This window comes from Chiloscyllium plagiosum, unplaced genomic scaffold (assembly GCF_037043375.1).
Source record: "Chiloscyllium plagiosum isolate Xiang-an unplaced genomic scaffold, Cpla_swu_hap1 HiC_scaffold_11, whole genome shotgun sequence".
Taxonomy (NCBI): domain Eukaryota; kingdom Metazoa; phylum Chordata; class Chondrichthyes; order Orectolobiformes; family Hemiscylliidae; genus Chiloscyllium; species Chiloscyllium plagiosum.
The window spans coordinates 45,814,944-45,831,736 of NW_028270149.1; the positions used below are offsets into that span (position 1 = coordinate 45,814,944).

The 16,793-nt window shown below is 38.3% G+C and overlaps 1 protein-coding gene across 1 annotated transcript in view; it reads right to left on the reverse strand.

Annotated features, from left to right (window-relative positions):
• Nucleotides 1-16,793, reverse strand: part of LOC122557256 (P2Y purinoceptor 4-like) — a 51,558-nt gene that overhangs the window by 11,269 nt on the left and 23,496 nt on the right. Inside the window, exons 2-4 of the mRNA XM_043704761.2 lie at nucleotides 8,083-8,165; nucleotides 5,490-5,692; nucleotides 1,980-2,063 (exon numbers count right to left, since the gene is read on the reverse strand). The gene's annotated coding sequence lies outside the window, so the exon portion shown is untranslated. The remainder of the gene's footprint in view (nucleotides 1-1,979; nucleotides 2,064-5,489; nucleotides 5,693-8,082; nucleotides 8,166-16,793) is intronic.

The following is a 16,793-nucleotide window of genomic DNA, read 5'->3' on the forward strand; positions in this document are numbered from 1 at the left end:
CCTTACTATCTCATGTCATCTTGCTGGTCCCATCATTTTAATACAGATAAGACTATCTCTCTCTCATTCTACTTCCATACCACCACTATTGTCTTCTATACCCATCCCTGAATAGGACCAGGAGTAGAGCAATTAGCCCCCTGATCTTGCTCCAGAATTCAATATGATCATATATGGTCTAATTTTTATCTTAACCTGTCTACCGCCCCCATAACTCTTAACTCTCATGTCAATCAACCACTATACAAATCAGCCTTGAACATAAGCCACTATGTCTCGCTGGAGAAGTACATAAACTTTTTCATACTAATTCTTTTTGTGAGATCTTAACAAAACTAGACCATGCCTACTTTTTCCATCTGACTTGTTGCATTCTCAAAGAACTGTAAAATAATTTGTTAATGCATCACCTCGCCTTTCTTAGAAACTTGTTGACCTAGCCTGGTAGTATTATAATTTCCAACATCCGGCAATTACCACTTCAATAATAGATTCTAATATTTTCCCAAAGACTTTATCTAGACTAGCTTGCCTACATTTTCCTGCTTGACATACACCCACAGCTCCTCCCCCGCTCCAAATCAAACTAAAGACAAGGGCTCTAAAACTGACTCAATCAGTTTAAGGCTTAGACTGCACAAAACTATCAATTAAAATTCTTGTAACAGTAGTGAGGGTGTTCCATGCAGTGATTATAACTGGAAAATAATTTTAAAGTAATAGAGTTAAAGTAAAAAGGTAAAGTCACCATAGTTTTACTCGACCTTAGAACTGTTCTCTCATTAGAGAGAGACAACTGGTGGTGGTTTATTCTGAGGATCACCAGATCTCGGCAAGGTGAGAGGAAAGTAGAAACCCTTCAATTATAATAACTGAAGTGTGATTCAGTATGGGGCAAGATCCATGTCTTCTGTTACATAAAGTACTTCACATTGCCATAGAAGATAGTATATGGAAGTGATGAGTCATGCACACTCCAAGCCTATCCTTAGAGGGAGCTATGAGCAACAATTTGTTCAGCTTTGTCATGGCTCCCATTCAGTTCTTGACAGCTACAATTATTAAAAAAGTAGCATAATTTGTGCTTTAAACAGAATAAAAAGATTAGTATAAAGTTATTTTTTGTGAAAGAACAACAAAGTTATTACAAAAATAACAAGATTACAAGTAGGTAATAATAAAGGATACATATAAAAGATAAAAGAGTAAGATCAGTCCCTAAGATTGGTGCAGCTCTGTCAGTTACTTAAACTGAAAGGGTGGAAACTTTCAACAACCCAACTCTTGACTCCTAACCCTTAACCATCCCCGACTCCCTGAACTGACCTGACCTCAGCATCTACCTCATACTGACCTCCTCCCCGGTTCACCAACTATCCCCAGAACTCACTCCCAGTCATCATGAACTAACCTCACCTCAAAACCCAATTCTCCTTCAACTTCTCGTCCAAATGAATCTTAACCCATCCGACTCCTCCAATTCTCCCCCAGCTCACTGTCTTACCCCTGACACCCAGACACCTGACTCCGCTAACCCAGCCTGGCCTGGCGACCCAATTCTCCCAACCCTCAATTTTCCCAAATCAACCTGGTGCAACCTTACCACCGATCTCATCCTTACCTCCAGACTCTCCCCACTTCACCTCCCCCACACACCCCCCAACCCCCAAATTCTCCAATCCACCTGACTTGTCTATCCTCTGACTCACCTACCCAATTTATCCACTAGCTATCCTATCACCCACTCATGTGGCTTCCTACCCACATAAAACACAATTATCCTATCCTGCATTAGCCTGCCACTTTACTCTCCTGAAACACTACTAAATTCACCTGCATGTTACGCTACTCTCTTACCAATTTACCTGACACGCTCCATGCCTTGACTCACTTTTCTCCTCTCCATAGCTTTTCAAAGAAGTTTTGGGATGCTGAAACATTTATTTACCACAAAGGAGCAAGGAATTTAGTGAACTTACAATCGTGACGGAAATGGTACTAAGCGAACTGATGGAGCTGCAGCGTAACAAATCTTTGATTCCTGATGGACTCCATCCTAGGATCTTAAAAAGAGGTGGTTAGTGAGCTATTGATCCATTTGAGTTAATTTTCCATAAGTCCCTCAATTCAGGAAGGATTCCATCAGACTAGAGTGTATCAAATATCTATTCAAAATGGAAGGGAGATTAAAGCAGGAAACTGTACACTAGTCAGCTTGACTACCTGACATGGGAAAGGTGTTAGGATCAAACATTAAAGAAATTAAAACTGCATATTTAGACAAACTGTAAGAGTCTCCTATGAGACTGTAAAATATAGGAATAGGAGTAAGTAATTTGGTCCCTCAAACCTGTCCCACCATTCAATAGGATCATGACAGATCTGACGTTCCTGACATCCATTTTCCTGTCTTTTCCCTGTAATCCTCGATTTCCCTACTGATCACGAATCTATCCATCTCGGCCTTAAATATTCACAAGTATCCAGCACCCAAAACTCTCTGTGACAAGAAATTCCAAAGATTCATAACCGTCTGAGAGAAGAAATTCTTCCTCATCTCAGTTTTAAATTGATGTCCCTTTATTCGGAGACTATACCCTTTTGTCCCAGTCTTTCTTACAAGGGGAAACATCCCTGTCAAGATTCTTAACAATCCTATTTTTGTACTGAAAACATGTCTAATTCTACTAAACTCCACTGAGCAGAGTCCTGACCTATTCAACCTTTGCTCATAAGACAATCCATTCACAGCAAGGATTATCCTAGTGAACTTTCTTTGAACTGCCTCCAATGAAGCAATAGCTTTCCTTAAATAAAGGGATCAAGACCATTCTCAGTACTCTAGGTGTTGTCTCACCAGCACCTTATACAGTCGCAGTAAGACTTCCCTACTGTTATACTCCCTTGAAATAAGGATCAACATTCCATTAGCCTTCATGATTACATGCAACACTTGTGTGCTAGCTTTCTGTGTTTTATGCAAAATACCACAAAGTCCCTTTGTAGCTTTTCTTTATTTAAGTAACACTTTGTCCTGGATTTAGGTTTGCTTGCTGAGCTGGAAGGTTCATTTTCAGATGTTTCGTCACCATACTCAGTAACATCTTCAGTGAGTCTCCAGATGAAGCACTGCTGATGATTCCTGCTTTCTATTTATATGTTTGGGTTTCTTTAGGTTGGTGATGTCATTTCCTGTGGTGATGTCATTTCCAATGGTAATGTCATTTCTTGTTTTTTTTTCAGCGGATGATAAATGGGATCCAAGTCAATGTGTTTGTTGATAGAGTTCCGGTTGGAATGCCATGCTTCGAGGAATTCTCGCGCGTGTCTCAGTTTGGCTTGTCCTAGAATGGATGTGATGTCCCAATCGGAGTGATGTCCTTCCTTATCTGTATGTAAGGATACTAGTAAGAGGGTCATGTTGTTTTGTGGCCAGTTGGTGTTCATGTATCCTGGTGGCTAGTTTTCTGCCTGTTTGTCTAATGTAGTGTTTGTTACAGTTCTTGAACGGTACTTTGTATGCAGTGTGGGTGAAGCAAACATCACAACATCCACAAACAAAGCTGCATCAGAACATTATTTAAATGTGCCACAACACAGTGCGGCACAGAGGAACTGTGCAGAACAAAGGAAAATCACCTATGAAGTGTATTCAAAAAGAATGGGTACCCAAGGAACACAGCCCACTGATTTCTAAGCAACAAACCCAAACAAGCAGACAAAACACGTCCAGAAACTCTAGCCACTCTCCCCTAATCAAAGGCATCTCTGAAATGACCGCCAGACTACTCAGACCCCTTGGCATCATGGTAGCCCACAAACCCACCAATACACTAAAACAGCAGCTAATGAACTTGAAAGATCCTATACAGACAAGAAAAACTAATCTCATTTATAAAATACCGTGCAAGAACTGTAACAAACACTTCGAGGCAGAAAACTAGCCCCCAGGAGACATGAACATCAACTAGCCACAAAACAAAATGACCTCTCTGACTAGTATCCTTACATACAGATAAGGAAGGACACCACTTGGATTGGGACAACCCATCCATCCTAGTACAAGCCAAACAGAGACACACACGAGAATTCCTTGAAGCATGGCATTCCAACTGGAACTCTATCGACAAACACATTGACTTCGACCCCATTTACCATGCCCCTGAGAAAAAGAACCGGAAATGACATCACCACAGGAAATGGCATTACCAACCCAAAGAAACCGAAACATACAAATGGAAAGCAGGAATCATCAGCAGTGCTTCATCCGGATGCTCACTGAAGATGTTACCTAGTATTGTGACTAAACATCTGAAAATGAACCTTCCAGCTCAATGAGCAAACCTACATCCAGAACCTCAACCTGAGCTACAAATCTTATCAAGACTCACTAACAGTTTGTTCTTTTGTTCTCTCTTTTAAATGAATTACATCACGCTCTCCATCATACTCCATTTGCTAACTTTTTGTCCACATGCTTAACCGATCAATATCTCTCAGTAAACTGTTTGCATAGTTTGTGAAACTTACCTTTCCATCTATTTTTGTGTCATCTGAAAATTTGCCTCCCTTTCTCCACATCATTAATACATATTGTAAACAGTTGTGATCCTCACACTGATCCCGGGTAAACCCCGGTTGCCAACATGAAAAAAAAATCCCTTAGCCCCACTTGCTGTTTACTGCATATTAGCCAATTGTCTACCCACAGGAATATACTACCTTCAATGTAATAGGTCCTTATCTTATGATTTCATCTTTTGTGAAGTACCTTGTCAAACTCTTTCTAGAAGTTCAAACACAACATATCTACTGGTTTTCGTCTATCAACTCTGGTTGAGACTTTCTTGAAAAATTCTAATAAATTAGTCAGACATGATTTCTCTTTCATGAAGCCATGCTGACTCTGCTTAATTAAAGTATGATGTCATGTCAGCTGTTGTCCTTTTCCTCAAATGTCATTTTCACCTGCTACCTTTGCAAGGGGGGGTGGGGGCTCAGTGGTTAGCACTGCTGTTTCGCAGCACCAGGGACCCAGGTTCGAATCCAGCCTCCGGCAACTGTCTGTGTGGAGTTTGCACGTTCTCCCCGTGTCTGCGTGGGTTTCCTCCAGGTGCTCCTGTTTCCTCCCACAATCCAAAGATGGGCAGGTTAGGTGAATTGCCCATCGTGTTAGGTGCATTAGTCAAGGGTAAATATGGGGAATGGGTCTGGGTGGGTTACTCTCCGGAAGGTTGGTGTGGACTTGTTGGACCGAAGGGCCTGTTTCCATACTGTTGGGAATCTAATCTAATCTAGAAATGCTTTCACCTAGTGCAATGCATAAAAAGTTCAATGATCTGTTTAGATTTTGTAAGCCAAGTTAAAAGATAAACAGGCCTCCTTGTCAGAGCCCAAACAATAGAATGGTGAGGCAACACAATAGAGGTCTGCAGACCATAGGAGAGATGTGTCCAATCCATTGTTGATTATCAACAAAGCTGACTTACTGTCTAGCACTGATGGATAGTAGTTTACAGGAAAGTCTGCATCATCCCATACGAATGAAAAGCTGCAAGTCCCATCGAATAACATCCATCTTCACCATGTTCAACAAACAGGAGAATAAAAGGGAGTACAAGATAGCAGTGATCTAATTCATTGCACTGAAATTTTTCAAAATCTGATCCTTGATCCGGCCAGAACAGAAATGCTGTGGAGATAAAAATAGGAGTCCAAAATCAACAGGGAGAAAAGATCCTAATATATCCAGGTTCAGGACATTAAGATCAATTTTCATTGTGCAGCAAGCTGTCAAACCATGAGGTGTTATTTCATTCTTTGTAGGCAGCTCTTCCTTTAATGCTCCCACAGGATCAGTGGTTCAGGGAAGAGAAGTTAAGATGTGTTCAACCTGAAGACTCAATGGAGGAAAACACCTCAAAACCCTCACTTTAATATCTTTCGCATTTACATCCACACACAGAAACGGACACCATTTAAAAGGTTCTCCTCCATTTTGTGATGACCCAGATCACCAATAAGGTTCCTGATTTTATGAAAATATTCCAAATTGTCAAGATCCCACATGTGAAGGGATGAACTGGCTCTATTTTATTTAATCCCTCTCTTAGTTGCTTACAACAAGGTTAATTTAGAAAGAATCCTTTTCCTTGTAGATGCGTATCTTCCAGACCAAATGAATTTATATTTTAAAAATCATCTGACTTTACATGGCTGTCATGAGGTAATAAAAGAGTGATTTTATTAGTTATTGAACATGAGAAGCACACACAAAACAGATTAGAAAAAAATGAGGTAAGTGTAAAGAAAAGATAATATTTTAAAACGGTATATTGATCAGATTCTGAGTTCCATGAAGAATTAACTATGGAAGATTGCAGCTGTTACCAGTATGTCAGATGTATGTGGTATGCAGTGCTTTTGAGGTGCTTGGTTTTGCAGGTCAGCTGAAACTCTTTCATCCTATTTCCTTTTGATGCTGGCTGGTTATTCAGTACCACTAACTGAGCCAACTGGTCCTGCAATTTATAACTTACAAAGAAAATTCAAAACTAGGCCTTTCATGAGCCAACAATAAGCTAATGGCCATTATTATAGAATGGATAAAATATTTGAACATTCTGCAGTATGGTATCAGAGTTAAAAACAAATATTATATTCTTAAGTAGAGAAGATAAGAGAAGACCTGGTACAAATGTTCAAATTTACGAAAATCAAATGGCTATGAAAGATCATTTTCAAAAATCAGTGATTTGAAAACAAGATTTCATAAGCTTAGAATTAATGCAAGAAGGGGTAACATATTATTGGGAATAGGCAATAATTATAAATTAGAACAACAATGATCTTACTGAATAATAGGGCAGGTTTGAGTGGTCTACTTCTGCTCCTAATTCACGTGTTCAAATGTTGACAAAAATGTGAGAATATTTTTGCACACAAAAGATATTAGAACATGCAATACATTGCCACAAAAAGCTTTTTATACCAAGTACTTCTCAACATTTAAGAAAGCTATTGGATAATCACCTGAGAGAAAATAATACAGATCACAGTGAAAAAATAGGTGCAATTAAAACATTGTACATATCTGGGAGCAACATTGACATGTTGGGCCAAATGACTGTCTTCTTGATTGGAATTCCTATTATTCCACAATATATTCATATGGTAATTGAACTTTTGTTATTTACCTACATCTATGCAGAATCAATATTTTTAACAATCTGAACAAAAATGTGAAATTTAGCAATTCATAGTACATGTAAATTGACTTCCAGCTAGGTTTCTTACAGTTTTGACCCTGAGAACTCTTAACGTAATGGTGGTATTATATCTCTGGACTAGTATGTCTGTATCTAAGTTCCACCTGTCCAAGAGGTGTACCATGTCAACTTTAAAATGAAAATTGCTTATAATTAATTACCCAAGATATGTATAATATGAGGTAAAGATCAATCAGATTTGCTTATCAGTTAACTCTTTGAGTGTAAATGAATGGTGTTTTCTGAAACCAAGATTATCTATGTACTCCCACAGACACCTATTCATTTGTCACTTCCTTTCCATTCCAAGTTCAAGCCAAAACTAGGTATTAAATATACTCAGTGAAATTTTAAAATCTAATTTTAAAATCTAATATGATTAACAGGCTGAAACATTGATGAGGGAGTGCTTCTTCATCAGAGGAACCATCTTTCAGATAAGACATTCTACTGGGTTCAATCACATTTTTTAGGTATACAGGTATATCAAAGACCCTGTGGCATTTATTGGAAAAGAACAGTGGAATTCTCCCAGTATCTGAGTCCACATCTATACCTTATGCCACAACACTGAAACCAAATATTTTGGTCCAGTATCTCATTGCTTTTTGTCAGATCTTGTATGTAAATTAACTGTTATATTTTCGTAAATTATAATTACTAGGTTTAAACATAATTTACTGGCTGTTAAAATGTACAAAGGTTCATTGCTTGTTTTATCCAAGGGATGGTAACTAATCTAAAATATTTTAAGTTAAGTCAGTTCTAATTTGCATAGAAGGAATAACATACAGTATTTGAAAACTGAACTCACCGAACTGCAGGGTCTCCCGATTTGTGAAATTGTTTTACTACCAGTCTTGGAACTTCTCATAGTTAACGCCCATATTTCACATACTGGAAAACAAAGACTGCACTGATTGGGAAGGAACACAGCCTCATATCACACAGCTGCTCAACTAACTCACACATTGGAGGAAGCTTAAAGTGCACAGTCCAGACTTATACTACACTCATCAGGAATCATTCTTAAAATTTCTAAATGGTAAAATGAAAGATGGACAAAGTCAGTTTATTATTTTGATGTAAGATGTTACATTTCATTCAGTTGAAATTGAGGAAAGGAACTAAGATACCAAAAAGTGGATTATATCAATTTTGATTCTTCTGAAATTTCATTGCGTACAAGTACAATTCCGTATGAGTCAGACAAGTCATCATCCAATCAAGTGCTGGGGTTTAGAGATATCAGCACATTCTACCAGTGACACAAAGGTCAGGATGATCTTAGAAGAGTCAAGCCAAAGCAATGTTAACTTAACTCATCATTTCACAAAAGGAACTTAGTAATTGTGGGGGAGGTGCAGATTGTAAAATTTATTTTTATTTGCAGATACCATGAATGAAGATACTGAATTACCAATAGAAAAATGGGAGGAAGAAGAGATTTGTATTCTAATCCATTGATGGCTAAAATATAATTGCAGATTTGATAACAAAACGACAAAACAGTTTCCCTTCACTGACAGTACTAACGTACTCTCAATACTAATACCCTTTTCCCTCTTTGTAATTCTGCTCACACCCAATGTTAACCCTTTCTCTTCCTCAACAATATTCATTGTTCCATCCTTACCCCAACAGTATCCACCCCTTCTTTTTCTCCAAAAATGTTCACCTCCTCCTCTAACCTCTAACAATATTCACCCCTCCTGTCTCACCCCCAAAAGGTGTTTACCATTTCTCCCTCATCCTGACAGTACTCAACCCCTATCCCTGACAGTGTTCACCGTTCCTCCTTCAACTCTGACTATGTTAATCCCTTCACCCCAACAAAATTCATTCCTTTTCCTCACCTCCAACAGAGTTTCACCTTTTTTTTCTTACCATTGCCTCCAAAATTGTTCACACCCCTTACTCAATCCACAACAATGTTTAGCCTCTTTACCCCATATCCTTGCTTTCTGTTTTGAATATTTGGTTCCTAGATATCACGGGTCAAGCTATGAACAGAGTTTAAATTAACTAGCTATGTTGCCTAAAATTTAGAAGATTATAGGCAAGTTGATGGCAATATTCATACAAATCCTAGACATAAAAGGAACGATCAGACAGATAAAAATCATTTCTGGTCAGGGAATCCAGGACTACAGTCAAAAAGTTATGACTATATGACTCGATAAAGAGTGAAACTAAAAGAACATTTCTTAACAAAATATCTGGTAGACATTTTTACCCTCTTCTGAAAATGGATAAAGAATATCGATCAACTTTTAAGTTTGAAACTGAATCTGATGGAATTTTGTTGGCCAAAGTTATTAAGAGGTAAAAAGTGATCTTTCAGATTCAGGTTGACAGATTCGGTTTCTGTACTTAACAAGAATTAATATTCATGATGAATAAATAGACTCGAGCTACAGATAAATAACTATGAATCGTCAGCATGTAACTCTACTAGTTGAAACTCTAGCTCCTTTAAAAACACCACTCTACAAACACATGCTACACAGGCACACAAAAAAAATGAGTGTTATAGGTGGAAGGAAGACTGGGAAGGCAGTTCAGATGCCCATGTCCACATAGTTTGATGAGATTTGATTCTTTTGATGATCAGGACACTGCTACTTGGTCTTCCTTTTCCAGATACTTTCACTTGTTTGCAAGAGGCACAGAATAACCGATTCACACTTATAAAAGTTTTTGATTTATCATTTTAAGTACACAGCTTAGAGAAATTGGAAAGGGAAAATAAATTGACTATCTTCAAGGTTGAAATGCTTTGAATACAGGATAAAATAGTTCCTTTCCTCCCACAGGTCTGATGGTTTCTGTCAAATATTCACACTCTTAAGGTGTTCACTACCTGAAAGCCAATCACATAGGCAGAAGGTCTTTGTCATCAATAACTTGTCAATGGTCGACAGACCAATCAACTACCTGCTGCTGGCAAAAGTTCCATTGGTACCCACCCTTTGGTTCCAGTTCATTTGAAAACCAAGTTTCCACTCTTAATAAGCAGCTATGTAAGCAGTACTTACAATGAGTGCCAGGTTACTTGCTTTCACCAAGCACAAAATCAGAATTCTTGGTTTTTAATTCAATTATTTTCCTATTTCAGCTACAATCAAAAATATAGAGAAATTAAAAGATACTGTGTTTATATATAGTAGTACTCAAGCTGGAGATGGATTGTTAACCAATTGTTAACATTGTTAACCAATTATATACTGTGCTCTGGAAATTCTAACAGAACTTTGTCATGCATGCCTAAAGTCTGCTTCTATCCAGTATATCTCCCTCTGCACTAAACAGGGTTGCAATAACTGTGGGGCTACTCTCTTGTATTCTGCCTGCCCTCAACATTCTGTTCTGTCTTCTCCCATAAAGAAAGAAACAGGGGACTTCTGAATGTGATGAATAGAATGTTATGGGACAATGGAAGGAGCATTTATGGTGAGTAATTAAATTTAAGGCGAATGTCAGTGCTGACTGTCCATATGTAGATGCACAGTGGTACCATAAGAGGACTGGATGGAGGTACAAAGATATGCTGTGCAGACAAAGGAGGGGAGGTCAGTCTGAGGGTTTCACACATGAATGTGGCATGTCACTCACCATTTCTGTCCTGATAAATCAAATGAATATCTGTTTGCAATGTAACCATGACCAGTCTCCACACCCTTCAGCATTTTCATCTATGTTACTTAACTTTGAAAGCAGGACTTTCTCTCCATCTGTTAGAATCAAAATGTTTCAGTAGGCCTCATTTAGCCCGCAACATGATTTCCAGGATTGTCTCTGAGAATTATGAGACACCCTACCCTCATTGAGTTTGAGTCTCCAACACTCGAGTTGTTGTTTCTCAGTTGCCATTTGTAGAACAAACCAATTCTGCCCTTCACCAATACACTTTTAAATACTGTAACATCAGTCAGGTGCTTATCATGATCTAGTCCACACGAATAGTTCAGGAATTCTGAAAGCAAGATGCAAACATCATAGCTATGCTGAAGGTCCAATAAAAATATATTCTTCAATATACAGGTTTTCAATTCACTACTAACCTGCTCCACTGCAAGTGGAACCATATTTTAAAATCCAAATTTTCACAGAAAATTCAGAACCTATACCAAGTACAATGATGTTGTTCTTTCTTAAGTGAATGAGGTGATATAATATTGTTTCTGGGAAAGTAGTGGACAGAAAATTGGCCCACTTAATTGCAAAGTGTCTTAGCTACAGCAACTGGTGAGGGGGAAAGAAAACTGGCATTCTTCAGTCTTCAGGTATTTCACTGGAGACAAAGATGCACCAGTTGGTTTTGCAGCTGCCTGAAGGCTTCTGCCAGTATCGCTCACACCCATAAGTTGTTAAGCTTCCTGGGAGCCAATCAAATGTTATTGTCAGGCTGATGGCTCTCATCACCCACAATTGGGCACAAATCCACAAAAACATTAGTTACTTATTAGTGGCTGAATCTCTTTGCAGACATCCTGGAGCCTGGCCTCCTATAAAGAGCTTCCCCCACTGCTTGAATAAAGCAGCAGTATAAACATGATTTACAATGCACTTCTGCAACATGCTTTTAATAAGTGTAGCAATTACTTTCACAATCCTTGGCATTAAAATAGTCTTTTCCCCAAATCAAAAATGCAGAAAAATAAATTGATACAGTTTTTACAAGTCGAAATACGCAGTTAATAAAACATCGATAAGTAATTACTTTGAAACTTCAAAAACCTCCAAGATTATCCATACAACATTTTGAATTTCAGAAATCTTTTGCTAAAATATCTCACACTAGATTACTTCATAAAATTGAATCTTGTGGTATATGTAGATATGTTGGATTAAGAATTGATTTCAATGCATAATAATGAAGCTTGGAAAATGAATGTGATCCAGCTTGCAGGTGCATATGAAAGATGCCACATCTCGCCCCTCGCCCCCACCATTCCCCTCTATTCTTATCCCTCTCAGAGACAGGTCCTAGGCCCATTATTCTTTAATATCTGTATTAATGACCTTGTTAACAGTGAGCATTCTGTTGGAATTAAGTTTAATGATGGCATCGAAATCTATCCAAGGGTCACAATGATAAAAACAAGTAACCCAACAAAAAAAAAATTAAATGTGCTTGGAGATGGCCAACATGATGGCAAATGGCATTAAGTTTATAAGCTAAAGTCATCATAGTTTTATTAGACCATAGGGCTGCTCTCTTATTACAGAATGTAGCACAATGCATGTTGGTCAGGCCAATACACAATACACAAATCAATTGCAATACTGAATAAGATCCATTCAGATTGTAGCAAAAGCAAAAATAGGACATAGACTGTATTATTAGAACAATTTGGTATAAATTATAGGGCAGAATTCAGCCTAGTGCAGGAGAGTGGTGGCAGAGGCATGCTGCAGAGAAAGGGTAGTGGCCTGGTGCAGGAGCATGGCAGCAGTGGCCCAACGGGGAACATGGCAGCAATCAGCGGTCAAACCACATGCATGGTCTGTTACAAAGAGCCTTTGGCGATGTTTGTAATGTTTGTCTTTTCAACTTTGCTTCTTGTTTTTTCTGACCTATGGTCATACTGTGTTTAGTTGTAATGTAATTTTGTTTTTCTTCATTTCTCTATTCTGTAACTAAGCATTGTACCTAGGTACCTTTGTACATAAGATGGCATAATAAGTGGTGAATTATAAACTTTTCACTGTATTCATTTGAGTAGATGTGACAATAAAGCTAATTCAGTTCAATTCAATTCAATTAATTTTGTTGGTCAGACTAGAATATTGTGCCTGGTTTTGTTATTCCCATTACCATCTGTCCACGTGGAGTGTGATATAGCATTCTTGGAAATAGCCAGAGGAGATTGATATGTCTTAGCATAAAGAAATTTAGCTATTCAGCAAGGTTCAAAACATGGGTACAGTCTATAAAATAATTAAAAGCTGCATAGATTCCAGTTTAATGAATTGGGTATAATCAGTATGTATGAGTTTAAATTCTGTGTGAGTGTGATAATAGGCAGGACACTGTTCTTATTTTCTCCAGAAACAGGCCCTTCAGCCCAACAAGTCCACGCTGGCCTTCCAAAGAGTAACCCACCCAGACCCACTTCCCTCTGACTAATGCACCTAACACTGTGGGCAATTTAGAATGGACAATTCATCTGACCTGCACATCTTTGGACGGTGGGAGGAAACCAGAGCACCCAGAGGAAACCCACGCAGACACGGGGAGAACCTACAAACTCCACACAGACAGTTACGCAAGGCTGGAATCGAACCTGGGACCCTGGCGCAGTGAGGCAGCAGTGCTAACCACTGACCCACCATGTCGCCCACTGCCCATTGATGAGGATATCAATGATGTAGTAGTAAAATTGAAATTTCCTGCACAGCTATTAAGACTTGCTTTTTCTTTATTTAATGATCACTGATTTTCTATTCTTTTTACAGGAAGGTTCTCCTTAAGATCATTAATGAGAGCAGAAAGGTTAAACCTGTATCTGATGGTAGAGTTTCTGGATGTCTCAGGAATTAGAAGTGATTTCTACTTTTGCTGATGAAAGATGGTGTAGAGTCTTTTTTCAAAGAATCTACCTCCACATCAGTTTGTGGACTAATCTCTCGCACACACTCAAACCACTCCTGTGCAACTCCTTCCATTTGCAGACATTTATCCCATTATGCATTGCAACCTGTGAACTTTGCAATGGACAGTTATCATAGAATAATCTACAGAAAGCTTTAGTACAAGAGGAAAGTTTTCAACTGTGGAAAGGAAATGCTGAGTGTTTGCTGCCAACTGCAAGTTGTTCTCTTGGATAAACTTTGCAGTTTAATGGCTGAAACTGGTCACTGCAGCTTGAAGGAGAATTGTTGCCACAGTCAGCAACTTTTAGTGATTCAAGTCTTAGTGCTATTAGTAAACAAGCATGCCATAATAGTACCAAAATCAACAGTTTACTTGAGCCATGAATAATAAGAAATAAAATCTTGACAAACAAAAACATAAAAATGAGATATGTTAATAAAAGCATTTCAATTTATAATCACTGTAGTGATTGTAACGACGTCATCAGCTGGACCTTGTAGGATATGAATTCCCTGATTGGGGCTGTCAATCATGGAACCCTAGCTGACATATAAGGGTGAATGTCTGGGATATGCCTGACTCAGTGAGAGGCAGTGCTATTAACAAAGGCTAAGAATTTGTAAATAAAGGCTGATTGGTGATGGGATACCGGCATCTGAAGAGTTATTTCAGTGGTGACAAGAGTAGGATTTTAATAAAAAAAAACATTTTTCAGAGTTGGATAAATACCCAATATATGGCAGGAGGTTTGTCCTTCACAAGGCAGATCTGGGCCACACTTACTTGCAATAAATTTAGACTAGATCCCCATAAGAGTTTATAGAATATGAGACTACCATTCAGCACATCGTCAGCCTGCTCAATTTTTCAATGGATTATGGAGAGCATTTTGCAAGGTCTACCTTAGATTGCCATTTACCTAGAGGACATCCTGATAACATGGAAATTTAATAAGAATTACTTAGAGAATTTAGACATAGTCCTATAGGTATTTTGTTTAAAGCAGGGATGTACCTAAAAAGGGAAGAATGTGTATTCCAGGCCACCCAAGTGACCTACTTGGGCTACACAGTCAACAAGACCAGGTTGGACCCATTGGAAGATAAAGTAAGCAATCAAAGTTGCCCCAATTCCAACATCTGTCAGGAGCCTAGGTCATTTCTGGGTCTGGTACATTATTACAGAAAGCCCATACACATCCCACCATCCATCCTGGCATCATTGCATGAGCCCATAAAAAAGAATCAAGAAAGAAAGTGCTGTAAAAACTCAGCAGGTCTGGTAGCACCTATGGAGGGAATGCAGAGTTTATATTTCAGATCTAGTTATCCTTCTTCAGAACTCCAAAAAAAGGGGTCAGCTTGGGAATAGTGTCATAGACAAGCCCTAGCTTTCAATAAAGAGACAACTATCATTCTCTAAGGTGTTGGCACACTATGATCCCTGGAAAGTTCAGGCATTGACATGCGATGCCTCCCACTATGGCATTGGACTGGTATTAACTCATAAGTGGCCCAATGAAGAGGGACGCCCAAAAGCTTAAGCATCCAGGACTTCAGTTAATGCAGAACATAAATATGCCCAAATAGAAAAAGAAGCATTGGTAGTCATATTTAGAGTCAGAAAGTTCTAGCAATATCTTTATAGGTGAAAATTTATGATAATAACTGACCACAAACCCCTATATGGCCTGCTTAAAGAGGATAAAGCCACCCTTAGTTTTGGGCTGCATTCAGTGGTGGGCTCTAATATTAAATGCTCATGTTTACAAATTAGAACACTGTTTACTTGTGATTAGAATTTAATTGTAGTAGTTTAATTTAACAGTCATGATTCGGAGATGCCGGTGTTGGACTGGGGTATACAAAGTTAAAAATCACACAACACCAGGTTATAGTCCAACAGGTTTAATTGGAAGCACACTAGCTTTCGATGAAGGAGCGTCGCTCCGAAAGCTAGTGTGCTTCCAATTAAACCTGTTGGACTATAACCTGGTGTTGTGTGATTTTTAATTTAACAGTAGTAGTCTCACCAACTTTAACGGCATTTAAATGGTCATTGGATAAACATATGGAAGAAAATGGAATAGTGTAGGATAGATGGGCTTCAGATTGTTGCGCCAACCTGTGGAACCATCGAGGGCCGAAGGGCCTGTACTGCGCTGTAATGTTCTATGTTCTAATTATTTCAGATTATGATTTGGATATTTCCCATAAGAGCATCTGACGTCGTCAGTATTTTCTTTTACTCCGATTCAATCAGACAGGTAAATTAGTCACTTTGCTTACTTTATTTTACTCACTCATGGGACTTTGATTAAATCAATATCATATGAGGTGACATTAGGTGTTGTGGGGCTGGAGAATCAATGGATTTTCTTAGGTGGTTCATAACAAGAGATTTGGGCTCATCAGAGATTATTTTAGTGATCGTATTAGTGAGTGATAAAGTTAAAGAAAACACCAGATTCTACAGAGGCAGAGACCTTTTTTCATATTTGAAAGCTAAAATAGATTATTCATCCACGGGGAATCAAGGATTATGGGGAAAGGGCAGGAAAGTGGATGTGAAGAATGCCGTTCAACCATGATTCCATTGATGGGAGAAAAGATTTAAGGGATTGAACAGTCTATTCCTGTTCCTATTTCTTATGGTCTTGAATTAGAAATGATACTGGAAATTGCAACAAAATTCCTGGAGGTGGCAGAGTTGTCCTTGACAGTATTCAATTATACCAAAAATAACTGATGAATTCAAGTGGGGAGTGAAATTGTTTGCTAAAACTAAGAAGGTTGCCATAATTGAAGTACTAGCATAACATTTGAGTTTAATAGAAATAAAAGCCAGGTTCTCCAGATAATGAAATTTTGGAATCAGGTGATATTAAGTCACAGTTTGAATATTAAGTAAAATTAAAGCAACTT